Genomic DNA, 8707 nt, shown 5'->3' with positions numbered 1-8707 from the left:
TACATGAGAACAACCAGATTGAACAGATTTGAAGTTACTGTGTATGTGAATGAACACTTCCTCTTGCTTCATACTCTGAATGCTGTGTATCTATTTTGGATTGTATATTGTATGTGTATTTAAGCTTTGATTCTTAGTAACTTCGTATGCAAAAGATTTCATTGAACACAAACTGTATATAAAGAGAAATAATGGCTGAAAGAGAGAGAGAAAAAAGAAATGTAGTTAGGTTCTCAACATGGCACAGGAAAGCTAATTTAAGCAGAATAGAGGGAGGAGTCTATGCTAAGAGAACTGTGTATGAGAACCACTAGGTGTAGCAATACTTCTAGGGGAAATACCTTCAGAAGTTTCTGCCACCTCGAGGCAGCTTTCACTGGGAGAGTAGAACAAGTTCCAGGCTCTCTGTAGAGTCCATCTGGGCAGGGATTGGGGTTCTAGAGTTGGGAAATAGACTCTAATAGAGAGTGGGAATGTTAGAGGAGGACAAATCCATATTGAATTTGGAACTGAGCAACTGGGGTGGATAGAAAGGAGTTGATGAGCATGGAGAAAAGAAGGTTCCTCTGAAGAGGACAGGTTGATTGTCCCTTTTTCATGCATATCACTGGAGAGCTGTTGGGTGGGACTAAGAAGAGACTGAAAGGGAGGGGAAGGAAAGTAGAAGGAGAAAGAGAAGAGATGAACAGCAGCTAAAACACATGGAATACTAAATTATAAAATGAGATTTTTCCCCCTTCCCTCCTTTCTTGCTGGTAGATGCTGTTGCCCACTGAAGGAGGGTCTTCCTGCCCCCAAAGTCCCTTCCCTTCTTGCAGAGACCCTCCATCCTGCTTTTGCCTAGGAACAGTAAGAAGAAGCAATCAGGATTCAGGAATGAGACTGAGAAAAGATGTAAGTGTGGCAGGGAAGTAGAGTAGAAGCTTACATCAGGGTGTCCAGTAGGAGAGGTAGAGACAGGGAAGGAATTCTTATTTCCTAGCCCCAGGTGTGATCCAGAGGGAGGCAATTTCATGAGCAATCACGTTGAAAGATAAAGTTGTTGGCTATTTGCATTTTCATGCTATTTCCTAGGTTAAACCCTTTTGTTCTAGAGGAGTTTTTCATTGGCTAAAGAAATAGATTTGCACTTAGGAAAAAGAGGTCTTGTCTCAAAAGTTAGCACATAAACTCATGCTAGTGATTGAGTAACAGTACCACCACCATTGTTTTAAGAAAAAAGAACTATACCCCAAAATGAGTCATTATTGTGGTTGTAAATGGCAAAGGAAATGGTTCTATTATCACGCTCATGATTAGTCCAGTGCCCTGGTCTTTTGCAGGAACGGGTGTGCTCTTGGATGGGTGTCATATGCTCAGTATGACATAGACCACATCATTTTCTCATCTGCAGACTTGCCCACCACATCCTGATCTCGAAAATTTGAAAATATAACCTGAACTATGCCCCTTTAAGGATTCAATCCTTAGTGATTTATGTGAATTATCTTCTTGCTTAAATTTCCACATACTTAAGATTTTTTCACACATGCTTTTGCCTCTCCTTGAGGAAATGAAACAAATAAACCAAGACTTTTGATCACATGACATTTTAGATACAATTAGAAAATAAGTATTTATTGTAATCATTTGAGTATTATAGTTTTTTTTAAAAAAAGAGTTATTTATTTTAATTTTAAAATTTATTCATTCATTTATTTTAATTTGACCAGAGAGAGACACAGAAAGAGAGGGAAAGCGAGAAAGCAAGCCACCAGGTCTGGGACTTGAACCGTGGTCAGCCATGTGGGAGTGTGTAGCACCTAAACCACCAGGCCACCTGCTGGTCCCCATTTTTTTTAATTGTTCTTTATTCATGATAGTCTACACCCATGTGAGAGTGAAAGTGAGAGAGAGGAGCATCTCCACAGGGTCTACTCATACCACTATCCCTTTCCTCTGGCCCTCCAGCCCAGCCCAACAGATTTTAGGCACTTGTGAATGCACAAGGTGTGTTTCAGGCTGACTGTGCTAGGGATTTGAACTTAGCCATGTGAAATCCAGCTTCCCTTGAGTAGCACATCACTACTGTGCCACAGAGCCAGCCCAGTAGTTCTTTTATTGAAGTAATAATTTTAGGTGTGCTAGTTACATCATTTAATTTGGAGCTTCTCATTTCTATTTTACTTGAGAAATGTTTTAGTCAAGTGGTTTTGAAACCAGTCCTTTTGTGTTGAAATCTTAGCTCTAGTTTTATGTCCTTAGGAAAGCTATACAAGTTCTTTGAATCTCTGTTTCTTTATGTCTAAAAATAAGGTAATGTGGGCACCCACTTGTTGGGAGGATTAAATGAGATAATACATTGAAACTTCTGAAAATAGTTTTTTGTTTGTTTGTTTGTTTTTTTGTTTTTTAATTGCCAGAGAGCATGTGCACTTGCCAAAAAGAGAAAAACAGAGAGGAGAAAGAACCCCCAGAGTAGAGTGTGGTCATGTCATAATCCTTTCTCCTTCCTTCCTTCCTAAAGTTTTTGGCATAGGGTGTGTGTGCTCCCTGGAGAGAGACAGAGAGAGACAGTGAGAGGCAGAGTGAGCAATCATTCCCCAAGGGGGATGTCCACACCACAATCCCTTCTCATCCATTTTCCTTTGGGAATTTTGGGCATGCATGCCCATGTGCCCACTGTGAGTTTCAAGCTGCCAGATCCAGAACTCGAACTGCAGCCAGTTATGTGGGAGTCCAGTGCCTTAATCATTATGCCACCTGCTGGTCCCAACACTTTTCATAATAATACCAAGATGCTATTTGCCTTTTCTGCTTTATTGACATTTGTACTGATAGTGTAAAAACAAGAAAAAGAAAGTTCTGGCTCCTTAGCTTGAATCAAGGTAGTGGCAACCAAACTCTACTAATTGTATTCACTATTGCCACACACACATATCTCATTTAAGAATATATTCTATGAAACAGCAAAAAAATATTAACTATATTAAGTTTTGATCCTTGAATAGTCTTTTTTTAAGGAATTCTTTATTTTATTTTATTTTATTTTATTTATTCATTCATTCATTTTAATTTGACCAGAGAGAGACAGAGACAGAGAAGGGCAAAGTGGTAAAGCAAGCCACCAGGGTCTAGAACTTGAATTGTGGTCAGCCATGTCAGAAGGTCCAGTGCCTCAACCACCATGCCACCTGTTGACCCTTAGATCCTTGAGTAGTTTGTTTTTGTTTTGTTATGTTTATTTGTTTTTTGAGAGATTTTTGCTATAGGGCTCATGCATTCACTGAAAAGACACAGAGAGACAGAAAGTGAGAAATCACCCCACCAGGGGGAATGACCACACCACAATCCCTTCTCCATTCTCCTCTTGGAATCTTGGGCATGCATGCACACGCTTCTGGCATGAGTTTAAACTTCCAGGTCCGAGACTTTAACTGTAGTCGACTACATGGGAGTCCAGCAATGTAACCATTATGCCATCTGCTGGTCCCACCTTGAATGGTCTTTTAAAACTATTTTCTGTGATGAAACATGAAGCACATGGAAAGCATTTTGCTTCATAGTAAAGTAGAATAGATGCCTCCTGGGAAAGCATTTGCGTGCATTGATTGCTAAATGAGCAGCTTTGCTCATACAACATCATCTTTACTTGACAGAACAACTAAGTGACAGACAAATTATGGTTTTGCCATACTTGGAGATCTGGCAGATATTTTCTTGAAAATGAATGAAGGAATTTTGTCATTTTGAAGAAAACTGAGAATATATGTTGCCAATGATGATAATGTAAGTTTTCAAGTGAAAATTAAAATTTTGGAAAATTTGTTCCACTGTCATGATCTTGACAGCATCTCAGTACTTATAGATTTTTCTGATGAGATATTAATAAATGTGCTTTTTTGTATGTTTTTGTTTTTGAGAGGTTTTTGCTGTAGGGCGCATGCGCTCACCAGACAGACAGAGAGACAGAAAGCGAGAAATCATCCCCCAGGGGGGATGGCCATGCCTCAATCCCTTCTCCTCCACTCTCCTCTTGGGATCTTGGGCATGCATGCACATGCGCCCAGCGTGAGTTTAAGCCACTGTGGACTCGAACCACAGTTGACTACATGGGAGTCCAGTGACATAGCCATTACACTAACTGCTGGTCCCAATAAATGTTTTTTTTAAGAAAATTATACAATATAAAATGTCAGCAATTGGAAAGCCTATATAACTCAGGGAACTACAGAATATGAAAAGTTTATTGATACCATTGCTGATTCCACATTATAAACAACCTTTAAGAAATTATCTGTTGTCAGGTTCTGGTGTTGTGTCGAGAAAAAAAGAATGTCCACAATGGTAACTGTTAGAAAGTTTCTTCCCAAAATTCATGTGTTCAGATTTGGTTGCAACAGGATTGAAAGAGTGAAACTTAATTTGACTATAGGGTTGAAAGATGATCCTTTTTGAGAAAATTAGATTTAGGGTACTCAGAGCTAGGGGTCCCCATGGTTGACTCTTGGTGGGTTTATAGGAGAAGGAATAAGACAGAGACGCATGGACACAGACATATAATCTTCTGCCCTCTACCTTGTTGCAGCATAGCCAGAATACCCTCACCAAATGTGGCCCCTTGACCCTGGACTTCCAAACTCTGAACTGAATAACTATTTATTTATTTATTTATTTATTTATTTATTTATTTGCCAGAGGGCACATGAGCTTGTCAGAGAGAGTTGGAGAGACAGAAAAAGTACGATAAAGCATCCCCCAGTGGAGTGTGGTCATCCCCCAGTCACTTCTCCATTTTTCTCTTCTCTTGGGATTTTGGGCATGCACACACACAAGCCACTGGGGCCAGGATTCCAATAATGGGGTTGGCCATGTGATATCTGGCCCCCTTAACCACTAAGCTTCAAGGCCAGCCCACACTTTTATTTTTATAAATCACCCAGTTTCAGGTAGTAAGAAAATGGACTAGAGCAATTATCTGAAAAGCCTATTAAAATATTCTTTTCCTGGTACCAGCAGATGGTATAACGGTTACGTTGCTGGACTCCCATGTAGTTGACCGCAGTTCGAGTCCCGGACCAGGTAGGTTAAACTTCACACCAGGCATGTGCGCATGTGTGCCCAAAATCCTGAGAGGACAGTGAAGGAGAAGGGATTGTGGCATAGCTAGCTGCCCTGGTGGAGGAGATTTCTCGCTTTCTGTCTCTCTGTCTCTCTGGCAAGCTCACGTGTCCTGCAGTAAAAATGTCTAAAAACAAATAACAAAAAAATCCTAAAATATTCTTTTGCTTTCCAACTGCATATTTCTGACAGGCTAGATTTTCTTCATATACTTCAAGTTGAAGTCTTCAACCAACACTGCCTATCTCAATATATTAAATGCAGACTCTAGCTGTATTCTATAAACCAGACTTTAGAGAGGTTTGTGAAAATAGAAAAGGTTGCCAGGTCTGGCTCTGTGGCCTAGTGATTAAGGGAGCTGGGTTCCACATGGCTGACTACATGGATCAAGTCCTGGCCCTGAAGGCTTGAAATGCATGCAGAGCCTGTGGGTGTGTTTGTTCCAAATCCTGACAGGATGGAGAAATGGAGATGAAGGGATTGATTGTGGCATGGCCATGCCCCTCTTTTTCTGGCAATTGCATGTGCCTTTTAGAAAGAAAAAAAAAAAGAGAAATTTGAAAAAGAAAAAGGTGCTAATCTATTTTTTTAAATTGCTGTTTCATCACAACTGTGTTATTTGTATTACCATTATTAGGTCTATTATTGTGATTCCTGAATTGGTCAATAAATATTTTAAACACTTCTTACTTTTGATTTCTTTTATGGAAAATTCACTATAACCCACTTTAAAAAGCTTTTTGACATTATTTATAATTTTTAAGAGGTTTTTGCCATCAGGTCCATGCACTCACTGGAGGGAGAGACAGAGAAACAGATTCTCCTCCTGGTATCTTGGGTACACATGCAAAAGCGCCCAGCATGAGTTTCAAGCTACTTGGTCTGGGATGAACCATTGTCAGCCATGTAGGAGTTCAGTGACCTAACTATTTTGCCAACTACTGGACCCAACTTTATCTATAATTTTTAAGGTTATAAAGAGATCTTGTTATCATGAAGTTTGAGAATTGTTGCTTTATTTACTTTTTAATTTGCTATAGAGCCTAGGTACTCACCAGAGAGAGAGAAAGAGAGAGAGAGAAAGAGAGAGAAAGCACTTTCTCAAGGGGGATGCTATGATGCATTCTCCTCTCAAGATTTTGGGTATGTACATCCTGGCATGTTTTTCGAGCCACCAGGTCTGGGACTCAAATCTCACAGTAAGCCATGTGGGATCCAGCTGCCTTAACCACCATGCTACCAGGCTGACCGAGAATTGCTGCTTTTGATTATTTGTGAACACCAGAATGGTTCAACTCTTGAATCATTGGGGGAACATTTAAAAAATATCACCCTACCCTGGATAAATTAAGTCAGAATATTTGACTTTGGAGCCTAAGCACCACTATATAAGGGGGCTTCAACATGTTCATGGAATTAAAATATGAGTTTATTTTGGTACACAAAATTTGAAATTCATGTGTAGTTTTTTTTATAATAAGCATTTTCCTTATGCTTTTTGAAGATTCTTCATATGTACATTTAAATGTTTTTTCTTTAGTCATAATAGGGCATTTGTGTGCTCGAGAGAGGGAGAGAAAGAGACAGAGGGATATAAGAGCATGTTCCAGAGTCTGGTCATATCATAATCCCCCTTCCTCCAGTCCTCTAGCCTGTTGGATCCTGGATACTTGCATGCATTTCTGGTGTGTTTCAGGCTGATTGGGCCAGGGATTTGAACTGCATTTGCCATGTGTGACCTGGTTTCTCTTGAGCAGAGTGTTACCACTGTGCCATGGAGCTAGCCTGTATATGTAGGTTTTAAAACCTCTTAGGTGATAATAATATACATTTGAAGTTGGCCTAGGGTAGTGTTTTCCAAACTTGCCCAATCATAAGAATCATTTGAAACCACCGTTAATGTAGCAATCCCAGATCCAAATGTAATGAACTAAGTCTCCAGGGAAAGGGCCTAGAAAACTTCTCTATTTAGTTAAGGATCTCAGATTATGTGTGTGTGTGTGTGTGTGTGTGTGTGTGTGTGTGTGTGTGTGTGTTTAATTGCCAGAGGGCACATGTGCTTGGCAGAAACAGACAGAGAGGAAGTGAGGCAGAGAAAGCAACACCCAGTGAAGCGTGGTCAACACTGAAATCCCTCCTTTTGCATTTCTGCATTCTGTCAGAACTTTAGGAACACATATATAAGTGTCTGGCATGTTTTTCAAGCAATTTGGCCAGAATTGTTTTTTATAAAGTTTTTTTGGGGGGGCTGGCAGGTGGCATGGTGCTGGACTCTCACATGGCTGACTGTGGTTCAAGTCCTGGACATGGCAGCTTACTTTCTCACTTTCTCTCTCTCTCTCTGTCCCTCTCTTGTCAAATTAAAATAAATAAAGTTTTAAAAATGAAGTTTTGTTTGTTTTTAATTATTTTATTTTATTCATTGCCACTATTTTTTATTTTACTTGTTTAAAGTTCACCAGAGAGAAACAGAGAGAGGGAAAGTGAGAAAGCAAGCTGCCAGGTCCAGGAGTCAAACCACGGTCAGCCATGTGGGAGTCCAGCTTCCTTAATCACCACACCACCTGCCAGCCCCAGACCAGAATTTAACTGTGTGTTCAACCACATGGGATCCAGCTCCCTTAAACACTAGGCTGTGGGTTAGCCCCTCAGGTGATTCTTAAAATGAAATAACTTTGGGAAACATTGCCGCATTCTCTTCCCAGCCTATTGTCCTATTTTTTTTTTTTTTTTAGAGGTTTTTGCTATAGGGCGTGTGCGCTTGCCAGACAGAGAGAGATAGAAAGCGAGAGATCACCCCTCAGGGGGGATGGCCATGTCGCAATCCCTTCTCCTCCTTTCTCCTCTTGGGATCTTGGGCGCACACGCGCCCGGCATGAGTTTTAAGCCACCGGGTCCGAGACGTGAACTGCGGTCGACTATGTGGGAGTCCAGTGACATAGCCATTACGCCAACTGCTGGTCCCCCAGCCTCATTGTTCTTGATGGCAGGTTAGCAAAGGCATCAACCACAGAAGTTTGGAGGGTCTACCTGAAAACTTCCCCTTGAAAGCTTCCTTTTGATGTGAGATTTTGCTATAGAAATGACTTTAAAGCTTAAAGAAATAAAGACAGAATAGTTAATTGTATGACAAGGTACTATTTCTGTGTGGAGGGTCTCTAGTACCAGGTACTCAAATTTCACGTCATTTTTTGGGAGGCACTTTGTGAGTTTGGATTGGATGAATGGATCCACATAAGCAACTCCTTAATTCAAGCATCCAGCAGGATCCATTATATATCAGAAGACTAGCAAGAACCAATTTTTCTTGATTTGATCACCTTTTAAAAAAATTATTTTATTTAACTTTATTTATTTATTTTTTATTTTCCAGTTTGATCGGAGAGAGAGACAGAGAAAGAGAGAGAGGGAAAGTGAGAAAGGAAGCCACCAGGTTCAGGACTTGAACCGTGTTTGGCCATGTGCGAATTGAGTGCCTTTAACTACAACACCACCTGCCAGCCCTGATTTGATCACCTTTTAATTAGAATAAAAGCTCTATAAATCCGGGACCAGCAGTTAGAGTAATGGCTATGTCGCTGGACTCCCATGTAGTCAACCGCGGTTC

This window comes from Tupaia chinensis, unplaced genomic scaffold (assembly GCF_000334495.1).
Source record: "Tupaia chinensis unplaced genomic scaffold, TupChi_1.0 Scaffold000600_1, whole genome shotgun sequence".
Classification (NCBI taxonomy): domain Eukaryota; kingdom Metazoa; phylum Chordata; class Mammalia; order Scandentia; family Tupaiidae; genus Tupaia; species Tupaia belangeri.
The sequence above is the reverse complement of the archived record's forward strand: the minus strand, read 5'-3'. Positions refer to the sequence as shown.